At 47.4% G+C, this 20,585-nt stretch overlaps 1 pseudogene; it reads right to left on the bottom strand.

Annotated features, from left to right (window-relative positions):
* Positions 1-790: 790 nt before the first annotated feature.
* Positions 791-20,585, bottom strand: part of LOC149334819 (uncharacterized) — an 81,802-nt pseudogene continuing 62,007 nt past the window's right edge.

Here is a 20,585-nt window from a genome sequence, read left to right as displayed (position 1 = left end):
CTGAGCTGCATGTCCACGAAGACATCTGAGCGTGGTGCGCTACCAGTGGCGTAGAGCGTAACGAAACCCATGTATTTTGGGGGCACAACCGTTGTTTCCTTCGCCCATAGGCACACAGGTCGTTCTTGGAGCTCTGGAATTTCAATGGACTGAAGCGTGTCGTCTCTATTGTCCTCGTTCCTGTGCTCCTCAAAAATCCGCACTGTGTTCTTCCTCCTCACAATCGTGATATGTGCTTGCTCGGTGAAAGCTTGGCCCACAAGTAGGGGTATGGACTGTGACGCGTCCGGCACGACCAGCACGGGAACGTCCGCTGTAGCTTGGTCGACCGTGAGGGTGATGTTCGTTTCCCCACACGGTGTCACATGTCCGGACCCGTAGCCCCCGATAGTGAACGGCTTTGTCAACTTCGTGTAAGCGACCCCGATTCGGTTGGCATCCTCCTTCCGCAGAGTTACGCGTTGGCTACCGAGATCGACGTATGCTCGTATGTCGCAGCCGTTCGCTTTCGCCATCATAAAGTACTTTTCGTTCCCCTCTTCAGCGGCTCGGAGGTCAAAGCCCAACGCGTTCTGAGCGACGCGCGCTCCTCTCTCCGTTTTTGCCCAGCAGTTTTTTACTCCGTGGCCCACTCGTCCGCAAGCGTTGCATCTCGCCTTTCGCTGTGGGGCTGGGCAATTGAGGGACATGTGACCGTACTCGCTGCAGTTGAAGCAAAGAAGCTCTCCTCTTTCATTCCATGGCGGCTTCCTCCTCGCCTTCGGAGAAAGGTTCTTGTGGTCGGTAGTGTTCACGGTCGACGCATTGCTTCGCTTTTGTTGCCATGGGCGTTGGCATATGCGGGGAAACGAGAATAGTTCGGGGGACCACTTGATTTTGAACTTTTGGAGGCAGTGTTTCCCAATCTTTCTTCGAGGCGTTTCAGGCAGTGAAGAATGTCTTCCGGCGACTCGTACGTGCGTACGCTCACTGCTCTAATTACGTCGTCATAGTATAGCCTCGTGATGAGGTATTCAATGCAAGCTTCATCTGTGAGGTTGCAACGGCGAGCTTTGGAGAGCTTGTCGTAGTAATAACACTCGATGGGCTCACCGCGCTTTTGTCGTCGCTCCTGCATTTCTCGATGGAGTCGTTGGAGTCCCGCTGTCGTGGGGAAGGCGCACTTAATTTCTTCCTTCCATTCCGGCCATGTTTTGTTGACGGAAGAGAGGGAGTCATACCATGTCTTCGCAGGCCCTTCCAACCTCGAGAGTGCGTTGCCAGATGTCAGCCGGTCGGAGCAATGGTAGATTGTGCCAAGTCGTCCACGCGTCTTATCAACGCGTCTACTGTCGGAGAGCTGGATGACACTGGATCAAACGATGGCACTAACCGAGCTGTCTCTCCCGCGCCGATGATGGGTGTGGCCGCTGCTTGCTGCGTCTGAAGCAAGGCAATTCCATTGATGGCTTCTCTCACTGCTGCCTGGACGCTGGCCTGCAGGATTTCCGCCACGTTAATCGTTGACTGAGGTATCGGAGGTAAGCTTCCACTTGTCAGCACGTTGTCGGATCCGCCTTGACTTGAGTCGTCGGCGTCGTCGTTCCCGCCATCGCTGCTCGGTCGTCCGCCATCTTCGTTTGCCATATCCGTTGAAGATGCCCCGGTGCGGGTAACAGGCATTGTGGGGCTTGCCGGTTAACTTCGCAAGTTCGGGCGAACGTTGACTCTATCCCACTTCTGAATTGTTAGGATGAAAGGACAATTGAAAAGAAGTTTATTCGTCTTTCGTTACAAAGGAGCTCTGGGTTAACAAGAGGCCGTGTTGCTTCTTGCGGGGCGGACGCGTTTCGCATGGGCTCCGCAACAAAGTGCCGAAATCCTGTAAAAGTCCTCCCCTGGATTCCCGAATTTTGTTTCGAGGACCTTTATAAAGCCTTCCGGATTCCATCAAGACGACAATCAAGTCTGTGAGTGTTTTTCGAACTCTTTTACGGACTTGTGAAGTTTCGAGGCGGCGGGCTTAGCGCAACTAGGAGCTCCCGAGGATTTCCCTAGGAGCTACCTAGCTCCCTAGCCAGCGCGTGGTGTGTCCAAACGCAGCCGACCGAACCCCATGGCTTCGTCTACCCAAGCGACAGCTGGTCCCAGCGGACTCCAATCGCCTTCCGTTGACCACCTGAACGTCCAGAATTATCAGGGAATGGATGTAGACCCCACCAACAGCAGTCTTCAAGTGACGGAAGGGGTGCGTTCGTGGACGCCCGACGACCCCAACTCCAACTGGCATCTCCATATGTGTAAATGTAACCAGAAGAAGCTTGCACGAGGGGAAACAGTCGTCATCGCAGGAACGGCTTATGTCCCCCCAGCTCATTTGTTGAAAACCTTTGTGAAACCAATTACCACTCCCAAACCGGAATGCCATGTGGCACCGAGCAAACCGCCACCGAGGCGCCGACGCCTGCCACCGCTACCCAAGACCGACTTGAAGGTAATAATCCGACCAAAGAAAGGCCTAGAAGTCAAACAATATACGACCCTCCAGTTTTCCCGAGCCATCGTAGCTGCCTGCAACGACCGGGAAAAATGCGATCACACCAAATTCCTGGTGAGACTTCGCATGGGCTCCAATATAATCATCGCAAGTACTCCCTACGACGACACGGCGGAGGCTCTCCGCTGCATAACCAAGCTGGTCCTAGGGGGCAAGGAATATCACGTCAATGCTTATGTGGCAGCGCCGGAAGACGTCGTGCGGGGCGTGATTCACGAAGTTGACCCAGGAACACCATCCGAAGAACTTTTGGCCAACCTCCGTGTCCGAACCCAGGGAGCCGAAGTACTACAAGCCCGCATGCTGGGCCAGACCAAAACAGCGGTCATTACGTTTCGCGGCCCGATCATTCCCCGCTATGTCATATATTACGGGGGTGAGATGGCCTGCTATCCGTTTAGACCTACCCAAAAAGTATGCCATGTGTGCCTGAGGCTGGGGCACAGATCGGACGTCTGCCCGACCCCCAGCATCAAAGTATGCCAGAATTGTGGCCAACACAACCCCGAGCAAGACCATCCCTGCACAGTAAAGTGTGCTATCTGCGAGGGAAAACACCCAACGGGATCCAAGGAGTGCAAACAGCGTCTGAAGACCAACTCTACTCCTCCCACATCCCCCCTAAAAACCAAACAGCAAGGCAGGCTCAGCCGAATCGACAAGTCCAAGCGAGATTTCAGGTGGTTCTCATCAGAATACGAGGAGGCCGAGTATACCGACCGCTCCAGCTCCCGATCCAGATCCAAAGGGCGATCTAGTTAACGGTCCCAGTCAAGGCCAGGCGACCTTTCCCTCCCGAAACACAAGCAAGACAAGGCGAAGCAGGAGACCAAGACCAGCCAGGGCCAAGGACCTCCACCAGGGAAGAAAATGGACTCCCCCGACAAAAGGGTAAGCTGGTCTCAGGTTACCGTCTCCCCTGCTCAAAACAATACTAATACATGCCAGGATTGCAAACAGCTAGAAAATACTAACAAACAGCTCAGAGCAAAAATAGCGGAGCAAAACCAACGCATACAAAGGTTAGAGGAAAAGGTCAACCAACTCCTTAGCTCTCGCTCAGTAACACCTAGCCCAGTACAAGCATTACCAGCCCCAGCAAGTATGGAAACTGAAGACCTTAGCAATCTGCGGCCTCAGACACAGAACACAACACCCCAAGCCTCTGTTCAATGCCCTCCCCCTGACACAATTGTTGAACAACCAACTCTCCAACAAATTATGGTCCAAATCCAGGCTCAGATGCAAGCTCTGCAACAACAAATGCAACAACAATCCCTCCAGATGCAACAGCAAATTTCCGCTGTGCAAGAAGAATTCAATTCTAAAATCCAAGTAGTCACGCAGGGAGTCAGGAAACGCGCAGGACTGACTGACAACCCCCGGGCCAAAGTGAACAGAAGACACACAAGCGTGGCTGACGTCAGCGATTGTAAATCCGTTGCTAGCAGTCAAGATGGCCCCCTCCCCTAAACAAGCACAAAACCACTTAGAAATCTGGCAATGGAATTGTAGAACTTCCAAAAATAAGGACAGTTCCTTGCTTATGTTCATTCAAAAGTCTCCTATACCCCCGGATATAATCTGTCTCCAGGAAACCCGCGTGGCTCCTTCCCTTCGTGGATATTATACAATGGCACCTACGGACTCGCCGAGAGTAGCTACTCTTGTGGCCAAATCAGTTACAACAGTCCCACATCAACTCCCCTTCATAGATATTAACCATGTTCTAGTTGAAGTTCTGCCGCAAAAGAGGGGAAAGCAGAGCATCTTTATCCTAAATATCTACAGCCGTCCAAGCCGCAAGAAGGAAGATTTTCTGCCTATACTTACAGAATGCACCAGAATAGCCCAGGACAACCCCTTGGTGGTTCTGGGTGACATGAATGCAAGACACAGCTCCTGGGGCTACATAAGCGACTCTCAAAAAGGTGCTAATCTACTTGAAGCCGTGGAAATGCTAGGTTTAGGGCTCGTCACTGATATTACCTCTCCTACCAGAACAGGGAACAGTATTAGCCGAGATACCTGCCCAGACCTCACCTTCATTAAGAACATTAATCACGCAACCTGGACTAATCTAGGGGAATCCTTGGGCAGCGAACACAACATCATAAGTCTCTCTATACCAACTGCCAGAATCAGAAGAGCTCTGGGAAATGTACACATCACGGACTGGACAAAATTCAGAGACTGCCCGCCGCCAGAAGGAGGCATTAAAAATATTCAAGAGTGGACTCAACTAATCAAAGATGCCCACTCAAGCAACACTCGAACCATCCAACGGACCGTAGAAGCACCGGACGTAGATCGCCACCTATTGCATCTATGGGAGGCTCGGAAAGGCCTCACTAAACGCTGGAAAAAGCAGCGTCTCAATAGAAAACTAAAAATACGAATAGCTAAGATTACACAGCAAGCGCAAGAATATGCTGTACAACTATGTAGACAAAACTGGTCTGAGTTTTGTGCTTCCCTGAAAGGCACTCTAAGCACAGCCCAGACATGGACCATCTCAAGATGCATGCTCGACCCGAATAAGGCCAAATCAGTTACCAGCCGAACTCTCCAAACAGTTGCCCATAAGTTTCAAGGCACAGACCAAGACCTCATAACAGCCATGCATCCCAAGTACATAGGAGACCACACCCCTCCATGCACGCTGACCTATGAAGGACAACAAAATCCAAGCTTAGACGCCTCCATAACGGTATCTGAAGTTTATGCTGCAGCAAGAACAGCTCAGCGGAACACAGCACCGGGCGGAGACAAGGTTACCAACGCTATAATTCGAAACCTCAGCAACGACCATCTGAAAGACCTAACAGAATACATTAACAAGGAATTATGGGAGAAAGGCCAGGTTCCAGCTGAGTGGCGCCATGCGGACATCATTATGATTCCAAAGGCCGGGAAACCCCCGGCAGTAGAGTCCCTCCGCCCAATCTCCTTAACCTCCTGTCTGGGCAAACTGTATGAAAGAATCATACACACCAGACTCCAGAACTATATAGAAGATAACAACTTTTACCCCTACACTATGGTGGGATTCCGAAAAGGTCTCTGTACACAAGATGCCTTCCTAAGGATTAGCGAAGAAGTGATTAATACAATACCCACCCACGGAGAAAACCTTCTTTTAGCCCTGGATTTAAAAGGAGCCTTTGACAACGTCTCCCATCAGGCTATCCTAGAGGAGCTGAGTGGTCTAAACTGTGGAGAGAGGATATTTAACTACATCAAGGCTTTCCTCTCCAACAGAACCGCCACCATAGGCATTGGTGAAGTCCGTTCTCATCCCTTCCCCATGCCTAACAAGGGTACTCCTCAAGGGGCTATAATATCCCCCCTCCTCTTCAATATTGCCATGCTAAAGCTAGCAAGAAAGCTTGAAACGCAGCCCGACATAGGCTACACAGTCTATGCCGATGATATAACTCTATGGGCCACACACGGCTCCTTAGCCCAAAAAGAAGAAGCCCTACAAGAAGCCATACACAGGGTTGAAGAATTTGCTGCGGAAAGTGGTTTGGAGTGTGCCCCGGAGAAGTCTGAGGTCATTAGACTCCACAAACTCCCTTACACATCCCGAGGAGAAGTTGAGCTTTTCCTGGGAGGACGCAAGATTAATGAAGTGGACAAGATCCGGATACTGGGGCTCTGGCTTCAAAGTAACCTCAGATCCGACCATATGATCAGAACCATCAAAACAACAGTTAATCAAATCTCAAGAATGATCCGCCGCATTACCTGGCACCGCAAGGGTATGAGAGAAGAGGACACCCTTAGACTCGTCCAGGCCCTAGTTCTGAGCAGGATAACATACGGCCTCCCTTACCAAAAACTGGGCACTGTGGAAACCAGAGCTATCGATACAATCATAAGAGGGGCTTACAAAACTGCCCTCAATCTTCCAATAGCCACTTCTACAGAACGACTCCTAGAGCTTGGTCTGCACAACACTTTTACCGAGCTCCAAGAAGCCCTATTGGAAAGCCAAAAAGAACGCCTTCTAATAACCAATGCGGGAAGGACGATCCTGACTAAATTAGGGACATGGCCGGGGCTGGAGACAAGAGGCAGTAAAACCTCTCTTCCACTCCAAACCCGAGAAAAGATCGCCGTTAGTCCAATCCCACGTCATATGCATCATGCTCATCAGCAAGGCAGACGACAAGCGCGAGCAAAGGCACTTCAGAAACACCTAGAAAACGACCGTAAAGCCGTTTACGTAGACATTGGGGCCTACCCCACGCCGGGAAAGTTCTCAGTCGCTGCGATTGACCACCAACTAAAACCGGCTCTCCAAGCTTCTATCTATGCTGAAAACCCCTCCTCTGCAGAGGCTCTGGCAATAGCTATCGCCATCAAACATAAACACCAAAGAGGAGAGTCCTCCCACGTTATAACAGACTCCCAAAAAGCCTGCCGAGACTTTCTTAATGGCAGGCTTCCCTCAAGAGCAACACAGCTACTTGGCAATCTCAGCCAAACACACAGACTAACATGGATACCTGGTCACGAAGGACTAGCTGGAAATGAGGTAGCCAACGATCTAGCCCGAGATTTGACCCACCGGGCGGATCCTCATCCCTACCCCACGCCCATGCCTAGCACCTATGGTGACAGATTAGAATACATTCGGCTGGAGCGCAGAAAATACCCACCCCCTCACATAAAACTAGACTCCTCCGCAGCCATAGACTGGAGGAAAATTCAGACCAACACTTTCCCTAACTTGTTCATCCTACACAAGATTAGCCCCACTCAATATCAGAATACATGCCCTTGGTGTGGAGCTTGCCCTACGCTCTACCACATATCGTGGGAATGCACAACGAAACCAAAACACTTAACTGTATCCAACCCGACATATGAGCAGTGGGAGGTGGCCCTGACCAGCGAGACCCTGGATCAGCAACTTAAGTTGGTTCAGCAAGTCCGTCAGTCAGCGAAAGCCAGTGGCGCCTTGGACTAGGGGTGCCACCCAAGTTGCTCGAGCAACCTTCCTCATTTTAAATAAAAGTTTCCTCTCTCTCTCTCTCTCTCTTCTTTCGCGTCCAACACCTGAGTCTCCTCTTTACGCGCCGCGCGAGCGCTCGTCCTCCTCATCCTCTCCTCACATCACTCTCTCCTCCCACGGGCGGCTCGGGTTGCTCTTACTCAAAGTTCGGGTTGCTCGCCCTCCGGCGAAGGATCTCCGTCGGCGGGGATGAGCTGGTGCTCACATATAGATTTATATATTCACAATCTTACAGAACACAAGAATTACATTATTTTCTATTTAAAAGAATATTTTCCGACACCGCCATTACCATTTTTATGCATGTAGACCATAGGGGTCCCCTGCTGGGCCTATGTAGCAAGCCCACTGGCCTGTCCTTGTGGGTACCTCACGATGCCGAGTTCTAAATCCCGCACGTTCATTTGAGGCCTTTTTGCTAAATTATTGCCACAGAGAATAGTTTTTAAGTGCTCTTTAGTAATTCATTCATTAAATTTGACCGGACTGGAACTTCCTTCCCGGATTTGTCGCCAATTCGTGTTCATGATGTTTCAGTGTGGCCTTAGTTGCGCTGCAAGCTAATAACGTAACGAAGGCAAATAATTCTAGCTAATATTATGCAGCAGGGAAGAATTCATGCTGAAACGCATTTTCTAGCCACTCCCTTCTGTAATGTCTTTGGCCCTAATGGCATTCACAATAAATGTACCGGCACAGAACTTTTCTCTCTCAGTGCCGCGAAGTAGAGTCGTGTAGCAGCCGCGCACTGATTTTCGCACAAAAGAACCTTTAATAACTCATTGCCATACTCTTAAGGACATATATACGACTACAAATCAAGTGTGCGGAACTTTCTCGGAATGTTTGCACCACAAAGAAAAATTTCTTAATAAGCAAATTCACACAGCGCTATGGAACGAGCACAGAAGGAACACAAAAAAAAAAACAGGACGGGGGTTAGAGTATATGGCTTCCATTTTCTATCAGTATTTATATTTGGAGAATAAGTGCTCAGGACTGCCTTTCGCTGCTTTTTCAAGATTTGTCGCACACGTTCTCAGGCAGGCTATGTGCCGGTAGTAACCTGCGAAAGGCAAAGACTCCCTGTAAGAGGGCAATCGAACCTCTGAACGCTGGTATGTATTAAGGCGAGTCTTTAATGCCTCGTCGTTGTCCGCAGAAGGTTGTCAGTAGAGGTGTCACGCTTTTGAGGGCTGTCCACGAGATATGCAAGACGGTTACTGCGTAACTTCCTTTCCTCAAATACAATTTTCATTTTCTTCATTATGGCCCCTCTTTCTCTTTCACTCCCACTTCCTCCCTTCCTGCACAGTGCGCTTCAGGTGTCCACCGAGATAACAGAATTACTGCGCCATTTCCTTTCCCCAAAAAGCGATGCCTTCAAAGGGCAAGCATTGAACGGGTGGTGGGGTTGGGTGGTGATGTTCGTTGGACTCCCTGGCAGCGCTACCACACGCTTTCTCGTTCCAGTCCTAGAGGCGAAGCTTACGGATAATTAATTTGCAGTCAATTATTATCTGGTAATTAATTGTTAATTATTTAGTGCCCTTAGTAAAAGGCCACAAAGTTGCACTGACAGTCATGTCCCAAATTCACGTCGAAACAGCTCAGGTACGTCAACTGATTCTCCTGACATTTTGCAACGAATTTTTATATGAACCTTTGCATGACCTAACGGAAACAGGTCGTGCCTACAGAGCTTTTTCCTCATAAGATCACTGTTTCGATGCTGATACACGAATCACTCTCGAATCATGTTTTCTCAAAAAGAAAGGACCCGCCGCACCGCGGTGGCATGAAACTAAACTAATCAAAAAATTGGCTGTGGCTTAGCTTGGTTAAGCCTGGTAATTGCGAAGCAATACGATAGGTTCCGTCGGGCTGCATATTGAGCACGCCGCTGGGAAAGTCGTTCTTCTCGTTCTTCTGCCGTCTCCGTAGCTTGCTGATGCTTCCTCTTTGCATTCTGCCGAAGTGTCTTGCTTGCTTGAGGCGGCATCTGACAGGCTTGACGAGAGGAGCGAACCAGCGTTGGTGCCTACCAGCCTCGCGCTGCGACGGCGCGTTGTTGTTGTTGTGACTGAGAGAAGGATGAAAAGGAAATTGCACGGGCCTGCTACTGGCTCGAGCCAAGCCACCACCGCTGCCACGTGCAGATAGAGGATAGTTAAAAGAGCAGAGGAAAGATAAAAATAAAAAGGAAAGAAAAGACGCGCGTCGCAGCAACAACTGCGTCCGCCGGAGCGGACGCTGCTCAAAAAACAGATAAGCGGCCGAAGCCGCGCTCGCCGAAGCGAGGACGGATACTCTTCGCCGAAGCCTCTGCGACGGCGCGAGATGGGGCCCCGTTTTTACACAGATGGTATGACGTCACTCCGCGCGCGGCGCCCCTCGTGAGAGGACCGAGAGTTAAGCCGCCGTTGGTGCCTACCAGCCTCGCGCTGCGACGGCGCGAGATGGGGCCCTGTTTTTACACAGCTGGTATGACGTCACTCCGCGCGCGGTGCCCCTGGTGAGAGGAGCGAGAGTTAGGCCGCCGTTGGTGCCTACCAGCCTCGCGCTGCGACGGCGCGAGATGGGGCCCTGTTTTTACACAGATGGTATGACGTCATGCCAAAGGTCACGCCAAAGGTCAAGTGGTGCCTACCACCGCCTCGTGCTGGAACGGGCTGAGGTGGTAGCTAAAGTAGTATCGCTTCGCAATAAAAAAGCTTCACTCTGTACTGTAGCAATAATAACCCTATCGCAAACAGCTCTTCGGCGCCCGTTTCTGTGTATCCAGGGTACCGCGTCGCCGTTGTCCGTTGTAAACAGCAGTGGACACCTTAGTCGCGCTTTAAGCTACGAAACCAATGGAGGGGCGGAAGCTTGGAAAGCAAAGGAAACGCGCCTCTGTTGAAACAGTGGACACCTCAATCGTGCTTTAAGCTGTGTTGTGGTAGTGACAGATATGTGCTGCATGCTGGCATTGACAACGTTGTGCCATTTTAATAAAAGGAAGTGCGCATAACTGGCTCCCTGCGTCAGCGGACGCCTGAATCGCGCTTGTAGGTAAGCGGGGTGATGAGAGAGAGATGCAGGCTGCATGATTTAACACAAAAAGGCTGGAATTTTTTACCACTCAAGCGGGAGGACATCTCCTTCCTCTTGTTCCTAACAGTTGTGACAATTTCGCGAAATACTTGCACAGACCTTGTCTAAGAACCATGCACTGGTGCAGCAGGTCGATGCATATATCCATCTTTCTCCGACCACAAAGCTTCCTTCATGACAATAAAAAACTGTTAAGTGCGCTAAAATTTCGCGTTAGCAAGTGATGTAATCATCGGAATTTTTTCTTTCAAATTATACACGCAAGTCCGGGCCTTCGCTTAGGCCTTCGTTCACAGAAATGGGGTGGAAATACCTTGTTCTGTACTGAACTCTTCTGATTTTCACTTTCCGGCAAGAAGGGAGCAATACCACACAATTTTGCATGCTTTGGGCATAAATGTCGTAGCCCAATCCGCCCTCAACGCGAATTTAATGCAGCATTGTTTGGGCGCTATCCCCAATCGTAGAAAATATTCTTCGGTGCCCTCAGCCACATGCCACATTTTGCCCAAAATATTGGTGCTTAAAATATTAAGGGGGCACTTTGGCTCTCTTAAGTGATGCAAAGTGAAAGCCTTTCCTTGCGCACTGGTTTGCATTGATGTCTATTGTAATATTGTATTGTGTTTTTATTTTTATTTTTTTTTTCAAATTTTTGTCAGGCAAGGGAGGAAGATGGGAGTGAACGAAGACACTATTCACTATACGCGCCTTTGTTCATTAAAATTCTCTGCGGACGGTTTTCCATACATTCTCAGCTGAGTAATATGCGCCAGTACGTCCTAATAGAACTTTTTGGGCTTTCCTGAGATTAGATATTTCCAGAAAAATACCTCATTTTTCAGCAGCAACACCCTAAGCAAGCTTCGTTTATAATGCTGCGGTTCCTATGCTGTAGCACATTAGCGGAGTAGTGGTCAGACGCGTGGCCAGATTCACACAAGATGCTGTGTAGCAGCCCGACAGAAAAATCTGTACGGACAAGAAAGTAGAAGAATATTTAGACGTTAAGCTAAAGTTAGTTTTTTATGATACCTGCTACTCCTGCAGCAGTACTGCAGGCTGAGTGCGCATGATCTCAGCCGTACAGCGCCGTATGAAAAACCTTCTATTTCTTTGAAGCTTAGCCGCGGAGTTCGTGCTATTTGTGGTCGTCCTGGCTTAGTACTAAATTCCGGTTAAACCACCGCGTTACAGAGGCTCTCATGAAAAGAGCCATTTGTCTCGGTCGCCTCATGTAAAGCTTTATTTCAGCGGCAGCTAGTTAGGGTTACCATCACTTCTGGATTACTGCGCCGATATCACGGTTGATGCACACGCGCATTGTAATGATATTGTTGCCCTCTACTCCGAAGAGTTGACAGAGCTTCTCGCTGCAGATTCGCTGTCAGGCACCATGCAATTTTTCTAGATTCAATTGAGCTCCAAAAATTATCACAAGCGCCTTACTAGCCAGATCACCAACCGTGCTTTTTCCGGCGAAATGCGAATCAATGATGTATCACTGCCATAAGCAAGAATGCGTAGCTACTGGCCGCCGAGACTAAAACCAGCGATAGCTTTTGATGCAAGTATTATGCCTCCTCAGGGGGCCAAAAAATTACCGATCAATCTGCTCACTATCCACTGCCTACACGGTATTTACTAAGATTATGGTTAATAGAATCACAACCTTAGGCTTCCACAAACAAAATGATCCGGCAGGCTTACGTCAAGTATACTCGACAATATGCCACATTCACACCATCAGTGAGGTAATAGAGAAATGCGCAGACTATAACAAACCGCTATATACAGCCTTCATAGATTACGAGAAACCTTTTGTCTGAGTTGAAACCTCAGCAGCCATGCAGGCATTGCGGAATCAGAGTGTAGAATTGTGGTATGTGAAAACTTTTGAAGATATCTATAACGACTGCACAGTTACCATAGTCGCCCATAAGGTCAGCGATAAAATTTCAATGTGGTGGGTGTCAGGCAGGGAGAAATAATTTTGCCAACGCTATTCGCTGCCTATTTACAGGAGGTATTGAGAGGCCTGAATTGGGAATAGTTGGGGATAAGAGCTAGCAAAAAATACCGTTGCAATCTGCGATTCGCTGGTGGCATTACCTTGTTATGTAACGCAGGGGATGAATTGCAAAGCACGACCAATGACATAGGTAGAGGAGAACGTTGGGTGCAAACACAATACTATGGGAAAACCAAGGATGCAGAAAATACCACTATAATACTATGCAGAAAACTGTCTAGGAAGAGAACAGCAGTTCATAAGTTGTGGCGAGGCGCTGGAAACGGTAATGAAATCATTGTGCATAGGGCAGGTAGTGGCCGCAGATCCAGATCACGAGAGTGTAATAAGTAGAAGAATAACACTACAGTATTTGGGATTTCGCAGGCTCTCTGACATCAATAATGGCAGTTTACCAACACAGCTCAAGAGAAAACTATATAGCTACTGTATCTTAGCAATACTCACCTACGGGACAGAAACATGGAGTCAAACTGAAAGGTTTTAACTTCAATTGAGGACAACGCAGTGAGCTGTGGAAAGTGAAATGAGAGATGTAACTTCAATAGACAGAGCGCGAAGTCGGTCAGAGTACAAACGTGGCTTAATGACATCCTAGTCGAAGTTAAAATCAGAAATGTTCTTGGGCAAAGCATGTATTGTGAAAGCACGGTAACCGATGGCCGCCAAAGGTAACAGATTATTCCAAGAGAAGGCAAGCGTAGCAGGGGGCGGCAAAAAATTAGGTAGCCAGATGAGATTAAGTTTTAGGGGATAGCCTGGCCGCAGCTGGCACACGAGAGCGTTAATTAAACCGATAAGGCAGAGGCATTTGTCCTGCTGTGGGAGCGGTCAGGCTTGTGATGATGATGATGACGGTGACGATCATGCAGCATAGGGATTTAGGCACGAAGTAAATACTACACCCGACAACGGGCTATCCTGTCGTCCCGATCTGTTTTCTTGAATACGGGTATTTGGCATGATATTCAGAATGACTGAAGCAGCGATATCCGTGTAGCAGGTATTTAGCCAATCTCTGATATCATTCCAAACCTCGCAGGGTGGAGGAGATAAAGTTCAAAATATCGGTGTAGTGAACCGAATATTTTCTTCAAGTCGATCTGGAGGATCTCTTAAGTAAGGAGGATCTCCATCGCATGATGACTGTCCTCGCAGGCGGTTGTCATGCGATGCAATTGGATGCTTTCAGAGTGATATTTGAAGTCTCATGTTTGGTGACCTCCCACTACCGGGCTGAGGAAGATCACAGGCAGAGAATCGTGAGCTCCAGCCAGAATTTTATAGTCTGCGGAAAGAAGGATGATAGGAATCTAACAAGTTGTTTAACTATGCAAATATAGCACGACATGATAGTCTCGTGTCTTGTCTCCTTCCTGTGTTGTGTCTCTCATTAAGTATTATTACATTCGTGTGGAAAGAAGACTTGTCGGCCTCAAGTAGCTGCATTGGGAGTTGATTCAGTGCCCAGTTTGATAGGAATCAGAACTAAATGGCTGCAACGCATTGAAGAGGGCAGCAGCTTTTCTTTACTCATTTCCTCCACAATTGCAGCCTGTATTTTGCTAAGCTGAGCAGAGTATCGGTAAAATTCGGAAAATAATAGGTCTGCGCACGGTTATTTATATTAGGGAGCTTTCCAAATACACGTTCCATTTCCGCTGCAGTTAGGGAGGAGTTTGTTGCCTCCCAAATCTACAAAGAAACTTTGGATAGTTCCCTTAGACTTCGGGTGGTAGGGGATCGGGGAAGGTGCCAGCCAGGAACAGCCTGAAGTATATTAACCGAGCTCGCCGCCACCTCCTCGCGCTCATGGAAACGCTGCCACAGTCAATGACCTCACACATATTCTGAGCAGCATCCTCCCTCTCAAAGCCGCAAGAGAGTTTCGGTATCTGTGTCATGGTGGCTGTGCTCCTGACTGCGTATACTTTTCTGATGCCCGGTTTAGGCAGCGCACGATTGGACGCAATCCAGTTCCCGACGTCCGAAGGAACCACGATGCCCGGCATCGCCACCGTATAGGCGTCTGGTTCACCGCCGTCGTAGACAAAGTGATGCTCTGCTGGGCATAGTGATAAGGACGGACTCGCCATGGGCGGCCACCTGGTGCCATACGTTATGGAATGACGTCGGTTCACAAGGAGTGATCGTACTATCCGCGTGCTTTACGATGTGCTCGACACCCGGGCGACGCCCATTTTCACAAAGCACTTTTTTTTACCTCGGCAGAGGGCTTGAACTGGTACAATAATAGCACTTCGCCAGACAGCTGGGACGGAATGCAGTGTACCTCTATATCTCTGTCCTGCTGATTACAATTGCGAACCAGGCATCTTCAGCTCTTGACACATTGTTCTCAAAACACTAACCAGGATCGTAATTGTGATCACATCGACGCATATGGAGAGTGCAGCGGCGACACAATCAATCCCGTAGGGACTTGCCGAAGAGACACAGCGTAAAAATAAAGAATTTTCAATATCCTTGCCTGTAGGCAACGTCGGCAGCAAAATCCTATATATTGAGCCACCGACAGCATCTTCAGACGAATAGGAACACAGTTAATGTTCTTGTGCGCCTGCCGCTCCAGAAAATCTCGTTCCCTCCGTTACAGTTCCTTCTAAGCGAGGCACACAGACTGTATCCACTAAGCCTCCGCGAGGACAGAAACTGGGTGCATTATTTTTGCTTGTCAAGCGTAAATGCGCCTTTACGTAGTTTGCGTATTTTCGTCAAATGTATAAATTCGCCAATGCCCTGCAGTTCTCACATTGTCATAACCTCTCAAAGCTGGCTATTTCATCGCCATTTCTTGGTACATACAGACTTATTTGGGTCATAAATTCGAGGCATAATATTTTATTTATTTTGGCATCCACCGAGTGGAGCGGCGACACCGATAGTACACTTCGAACTAGGCATTTCTAGCCGTAAACCCACACGGAAACATTAACGAAAGACAGTCAGGCTCGGTCATTTTCTTAAATACAACAGTGACGAACGCAGAAAAAATTGCGCAAAACTGGCCCATTGTTCTCATTTTTTTCTTCTCCTTCCACGCTGGACGGTTAACCCCTTGCTAGTCATTTACTTCCGATGTTTCACTGTATTCGCACTGCTACTTCCATTACGCCCGTCCATAAAAGGTAGTGCATTCGCCAAAGCTATTTCATGCACTACTTCACCGTCAGTGAAGCTTCCTGTGCATATTTCAATGGCCACCACCGTGTTTCAGTTACCATCCAGCATATTTTGCAAGTTAATTGCTGGCGAAAACCTGCTTTCTTGCTTTCATTTATGAGTTTGAATTTCTTCAAGTCACTCACGTCAAGATATGCCGCTACATCCATCAAGTTGCATCAAGCGGTTATCAGCTCACCTCGAAGCTAGGAGCAATAACAAGAAATTTCATATCACTAAGTCTCACTCACGCATATCAGGTATGCGCGCTGTGTCATACACAGATAAACCTCTTCAAAAGGCAACTGCATAGGTTTCAGAAATCCAGACGAAAAGCATGCGGTAAAGCATGCGGAGTACTTTTTGGGCTAGCATTTGATATAGTGACGTAATCGCCGATTAAAATCGCGATGCCTTTCAATCTTCTCCGCAGGGCTCAACGGAAAGTGGGGGATAAATTTTGTCGTCATGGAAGCAGCGATGCAAAACTATCGACAGTAACATTGATACTATTGATAGTTGAGTTACGATCTAACTATTGTTGGTAAAAAAGACTATCGATAGCGCACTACCGATAGTATTATCGATAGTTAGTACTTTCGATAGTAGTATCGATAGTGCTCTCAATGGTACTTTCGATAGAATTATCGAAAGTACTCTATCGATAGCAATACCGATAGCCGTATTGATACTACTTGTTATACATAGTACTATCGATTTTATAAAATCAACCAATCGCACCCACCGCATCCTAAACATCGTTTCCCGAGTGTGTGGTATGGAGGTGATGGTATCAGTAACTGACAGGACTCGCCCGTTTTCGCGGCCTGCGCGTCACCGAGCTCTGTAGATGTTCTCTGCGTAAAGTTGCTGGACAAAATGTTAGCGTGCGAATATCCCAGTTGCGAAGCATGTGTGTGAAAAGCATTCCTGCAGCGGTTACGTCAGCAAGACGACGTCTGCAGTACACGATAGTGTCGTGTAAGCCAGCACAAATTGTGCTGTTTGTTCCTTCATCCCGTGCAGTTCCAGGTATTTTTCCGAAGAGTCCCAGTGCCCGTTAAAGAATCATAGCTGGTCGAAATTCACCCGGAGACCTCCACTACGGCATCTCTTATAGCTTGTGCCTCTTTAAGACGTTAAGCCTCATTATACCGTGAAACCAATCAGGTATCGCAGATGTTTATGTTGCATCGCTGGCCAACATATGCATAATATCAATATTGTTACTATCAATAGTTTTACCATCGGCAGTTTCACTATCGATAGTCACAGCCACAGCGATAGTCATAGATAGTCATAGCGCATAGGCTGAGTCGCTTTTGGGCGTTAAACCCCCATAAACTAAACTAAAATATCGCTAGTCTTGCTGTCGAAGTGATACTATCGCTTGTAATACTGTCGATGGCAACACTATCGATAGTATTACTAGCGATAGTAGGCTCTCGATAATACTGTCGATATTCTATCAATAGTAGCACTATCGATAGTTTTTTTACAGTATCGATAGTTCAAAACAAACTATCGATACTATTGATAGTCAATTGTCAGATAGTTTTGCATCACTACATGGAAGGCATGGGTACATTTCCACGGCATAAACCGCTCCCTTAGCAAAAACTAATGCATTTGGAATATACGGTGGGCTATTTAAAATGTATTTTGAACATATTTTGTATTCGTGAATGCACTAAAAATATGTAGGAAATACGTTCCTGAAATTTCATGCTTGGTATTCAAAATATATTTTTAAAATGTGCCAAAAATACCTGACTAAAGCACACTTCGAGCACTTTTCAAATACGTGAAAAAATATGTATGCAGTTTTAGCATCTTGTCAGTGTATTAAAAGTGTGTTTTCAGAAATATGAAATTAATTCATCCAAAGTATACTTCAATTCTAAAAAACGGGCAGTCCTTGTAAGCGTATATGTATGTAGTTTTAGCATCTTGTCAATGTATTAAAAGCGTACTTTCTTAAATATGAAATTAATTCATCCGAAGTATACTTCAATTCTAACAAATGGGCAGTTTTTTTAACGTATTTGCACCTCACTTCTAGCTGCCGTTGAACAGTCAAGTGCTCGAAATCGCGTTTCGGGAAATGGCATTTGCGTGTTGTGAATGTTTTTGAAGTGTACTTCCGTAAATATGCAATTAATTCGTCCAAAGATTACTGAAATTTTAGCAAATTGGCAGTCCGCATTAGCATGTTTGCAGCGCACTACAAGCTGCCGTTGAACAATATAATGCTCGAAATCGAGTTTCGGGAAATTGCATTTTGATGTTGGTCGTGTATTTAAAGTGTACTTTCGTAAATACGCAATTAATCCGCCTGAAGTATACTTAAATTCTAACAAATGGGTAGCCCGCGTAAACATATTTGCACTACCTTTAAAGCTACCGTGGAACTATCTAGGGCTCGAAATGACGTTTCAGCGAAGAGTGAAAACTTTCCCTTTCTTGTCATCCTTTCGTTTATGGTAACCTCTAGCACGAGGGTGATCACCACTTATACCTCTGCTACACTGGCGCTTCGAATGCCTTCGAACCTAATGTCATCTAACGCTGCTACACGTGTTCTGTCTAAGGGAGTGGTTGAAGATAATATTACGCCAATGAATATTAACCGCGTCAGCATGAAATTTCCCTAGGAGTGCGCCGATGAGGACGACTGCACTCATACATTTTACATCGCTGCGTACGAACAGCTGGTGCTCTTTTCATAACATAAAACGCAATCTGCGCTTTAGTTCTATTAAACAATCTTGTTTCTTTTTTACTGGTTGTACTCGTACTTGTTCACGCAGTGCGACAATATCGCGTAGGATCGGCGCTTCTCGCTTCTTGTCCCGGGTTTCTCCGACGTGACCAGTACTTTTTTAAAACTACTTTATCCAGAAGTATGTTTGGCGACTGTTCGCTTTAACTGAAACGGCCTAACTTGTTATTCACAAGCTATCGACGGCGACGACTGCTGCCGGCCGTAAAGCACAGCGTGGCAGTCTGGGTCAAACCGGCGTTTCCCGTTCATCGTACGCGTGCCCTGCGATGTAAGCAATAGTTGATTTCAGGTCACTGTTGCCAAAACTACACCCGGTGACCATTTGCATTCGTTAAAGCTTGTGATTCGCTCTTCACAGCCGCCGCAATCACTGATCCAACCCTGCGGACTCGCTGGGCCTAGTCGTCGCGGAAGAGAAGAGAGCCGTCGTCGACTGAAATTGATTTGGCAAGCGCTTATCGCTGGTGAGTGTTCAGGTGTGCACATGTGAAATATAGCCGTTCGTTTCGCTCATTTAGAAGCGCGAGCATATTCACACCGCTGCCTCATCACCGTGTTCTCGCTCAGCCGCCGACAAGGCTGACCGTCCGCCGACCGGATTCGTCGGTGTCGTTGGCCTGTAAAACTTGTCCCTCTCAAATCATATTACAGTAAACTAGATATTTCACTATAATCACATGGCGTTGTTGAGCGTTATACATACTGCCGCTTTCGGACTAGTGTGACCGCCGCCGTCGTCGTCGCTGTGCACTGAAAACGAGCTGAGGCTTTCGAGTGCGTTTGGAAAGTGTCGTGTAGCACCACGGAAGTCCGTCGATTCCGAATGTCATTCCAATTCTCGAATGACATTCGACTCAGATGTCATTTGAACATTTCCGTGTGAGTACGTGATAGCATTATACCAGCAAAAGCGCCTTGGGTACTTCTGGGCCCGAATACGCCAGCGGAAGGGACCCCGACTGGCAAGGCCGACCGGCTGCTTAGACGCGCATATATCTTTTGGTTGACAGTTCGACTCCTGACCTATGCCTGACGCACGTTTCAACGAGCAGTTCCGTTCTCCATTAGCCGCAGATTCGAACGCGATCAGTAGGGTACTTCTGCAATAATTTGGGAGCCCACAGCCGTTGCGCAAAAAAAGGCTTCACCGGGCAAGATAGTGTGTCGTTCTCGGTGGGTATATATAAGGCAAGGCAAATACAAGACTTGTCGTAGGATTTCTAGTTTGCCGCGTCACCGTCGCCTTGGTATGCTGTGTGTAGGTATCTGCCGTTCCCATTCAGTGACGTGGCCTTATAATTTAAGACTCATGTTAATTGATGATAAATACTCGTGTACAATTTGTTCTCCAGTTGAAGCATTAACCCGTCTCAATCCGTGGAGCCGCCCAGTAGACATTTTTTAAGCCTGGGTAAATATATTTTTAATGTATTAAATGTATATTTTTAGTGTATTTCTAATGTATATTTTTAATGCATTATAAATACGCTAAGCGGGCAAAAAGGTATTTTTCACGTATTTTTAAGAACGTTCAAAAAATTCTTCCTAGTATACTTAGAAAGCATTCGTATTGCAGTTTAAGCATAGGGACAAAAAAAATGCGAAATAAATACGAAATTAATACAATACGTTTGAAATGCATTTTTAGCACATCCTCTTTTTCGCTAAGGGCTGCTTTAAAAGAAAAAACCCAACGCCACCGAACGCTAATCTCGCCGAGCGTTTTTTGGCAGCGTCTAACGAGGCACGGCAGGGTGCGGCTGAGGACAGCGCTAATTTGAAAGCATACCTTCCGTGAAGTCGCACTGAAAATCCCAACACTCCTCGTGTGCACAGAAAAAGCGCACAATTCAATCAACCATTACATAACTATTTTAAACGCTACTGTTACACTTGGCATGCTTTACCTATAGCCTACACAGATTTGAAT

Source organism: Amblyomma mixtum, chromosome 7, assembly GCF_055824585.1.
Source record: "Amblyomma mixtum isolate Tamu chromosome 7, ASM5582458v1, whole genome shotgun sequence".
Taxonomy (NCBI): Eukaryota; Metazoa; Arthropoda; class Arachnida; order Ixodida; family Ixodidae; genus Amblyomma; species Amblyomma mixtum.
The sequence above is the reverse complement of the archived record's forward strand: the minus strand, read 5'-3'. Positions and strand labels throughout refer to the sequence as shown.